This window comes from Palaemon carinicauda, chromosome 5 (assembly GCF_036898095.1).
Source record: "Palaemon carinicauda isolate YSFRI2023 chromosome 5, ASM3689809v2, whole genome shotgun sequence".
Taxonomy (NCBI): Eukaryota; Metazoa; Arthropoda; class Malacostraca; order Decapoda; family Palaemonidae; genus Palaemon; species Palaemon carinicauda.
The window spans coordinates 71,800,290-71,802,789 of NC_090729.1; the positions used below are offsets into that span (position 1 = coordinate 71,800,290).

Below are 2,500 nucleotides of genomic sequence, written 5' to 3' on the forward strand. Positions count from 1 at the left end.
CTCGTATTTACAAGGCAACACTACTTATAAATGCTGACAAACACGAATTAACAAATTTAGGATCAAGTACTATAGTGTTTCTTTCCCAGAGGGAGCTACGCCTTAGATGTGTAAAAGATTTCGCAGACATGGCAAATGATAATGGTTGTAAAATCCACAGACTGATTTTTTTTCATAGAATTGGGCCAAAATGGGCAACACGCTGAGACACCAGTCACAAACCACTACGTAAAAGCTTTTAGTGTTTCGACAGCAAGACTGAGAAAAAGAAATACGAGGAAAAGGGCAAAGGCTAGGAAGTGGGTGCGAAGCAAGAGCCAAATGAATGCTGCAAAGCCCTTTAGCTAAACCGTACAGTGATCCACGTGACAGAAACTGTCAATACCAGGCCCCTAAGATCGAGCACGAATACCTTCACTATTATCATTATTATTATTACTACTTAAGCTACAACCCTAGCTGGAAAAGCAGAATGTTTTAAGCCCCAGGGGCTCCAATAGGGAAAATAGCCCAGTAAGGAGAGGAAACAAGAAAAAATAAAGTATCTTAAGAGTAACATTAAAATGAATATCTCCTATTTAAACTATAAAAAACTTTGACAAAACAAGAGGAAGAGAAATAAAATAGAATAGTGTGCCCGAGTGTACCCTCAAGCAAGAAAACTCTAACCCAAGACAATGGAAGACCATGGTACAGAGGCTATGGCCCTACCCAAGACTAAAGAACAATGGTTTGATTTTGGAGTGTCCTTCTCCTAAAAGAGCTGCTTACCATGGCTAAAGGGTCTCTCTACCCTACCAAGAGAGAGTGGCCACTGAGCAATAATAGTGCAGTAGCTCCTTGGGTGAAGAAGAATTGTTTAGTAATCTCAGTGTTGTCAGGTGTATGAGGACACAGGAGAACCTGTATAGAATAGGCCGGACTATTCGGTGTGTGTGTGTGTGTGTAGGCAAAGGGAAAGTGAACCGTAACCAGAAAGAAGGATCCAATGTAGTACTGTCTGACCAGTCAAGATTTCATAACCTCTAGCGGTAGCATGTCAACGGGTGGCTGGTGCCCTGGCCAACCTACTACCTGTCCAGTCTACTGTTTTTTGTAAAGATCTAAAGACTAGTTTCTCAGAGCAAAAATATTCATTATGTTCAATGTTCATTGCATACATGTATAATTGGAGAGATCACAATCTAGATCAAATACATGTTAATATGTAACCACCTTCTGAATTCCTCAAGAGATTAATCCTCAATAAGATACAAATACATTTACCATATACTGCCTAACTCCCTTAGCAAGTCTTAAAACTAACAGTACTTCTTTGACACCTAGGAAGCTGGCTCTAAATAAACTATGTTCATGAATTAACTCATAGTAAAACTTATTGGACAAATTCTACAATTTAGTTTCAAAATTTCACTTTGTTAAACATTTATAGAACATAATTAAAACACTTGAAGGTGCCCAGAAATATGTATATGAAAATATCTTGGATCGCATCTGCACAAAATAAGCCTCTGGGTGAAGATCAGTATTTTCAGGAAGATTCACTCTCTCTCTCTCTCTCTCTCTCTCTCTCTCTCTTCTCTCTCTCCTCTCTCTCTCTCTCTCTCTCTCTCCTCTCTCTCTCTACAGCATTTAAAAACTATTGGACCATAAGATAAGAGCACATGTGCCTTCTCCATTGTCACTAAAGATGAGTTAATAAAGGTAAACCTGGTTTTAATCTGGTCTTCCTTATTTAAGTCTGCACTTGGTTAGGGACAGAATTTCATTTTGTTCAAACCACCTAATTATGAGTTACTGGGCTCCACACAATCATTCTCTGAACCTTATATCTCGTCCTTCATTGTATTTGACACTTGTTATTCATCTTCTGAGCTACTGCCGAATTCACTATCAATTGTTAAGGTTCTAAAATATATTACTTCCATTGTTCTTTACTTCTTTTGTACTTTATCTATTTCCTTATTTCCTTTACTCACTGGGATAATTTCTCCCTGTTGGAGTCCTTGGGCTTATACATCGAGCTTTTTTCAAGTTGAGTTGTAGCTTAGCTAGTAATGATGATAATACAATGTTGCCTACGTTTCAGGCTTTATAACAGAATCTACCAATGCGTACCGGTCTTCCTCTCGTAGTTATGGCAAACCTTGAATTGACACTTGCTATACACAAATGGAAATAGATAATGCCTTATTATAGTTATGAAATAAAAAATTAAGCACCACTCCATACTTCGGATATCCCTAGTAACGGGTAACTGCAGGTCTATACTAGTATAGCCAATTGACCAGCTCACTGTTGAGGAGAATGAAGTTGAAATATAAAAGCAGGAGAGGGTCAGATCCACCTGCTAGTTTACAAAGCAAACTCATTTGAAAAGAGAATTGGCGATACATACATTATGCACATGGGTGCATCAGATAATCGTCTCAGAAGATTGGTTTCCTTAAAAGTTATGCACAGGCGAACTGGCGTGATGTTATATTACAGTACTGTCAAG

The 2,500-nt window shown here is 38.4% G+C and overlaps 1 protein-coding gene across 4 annotated transcripts in view; it reads right to left on the reverse strand.

Moving 5' to 3' along the window:
* Mtp (microsomal triacylglycerol transfer protein) overlaps positions 1-2,500 on the reverse strand; it is a 278,389-nt gene that overhangs the window by 64,062 nt on the left and 211,827 nt on the right. The window lies entirely within an intron of this gene.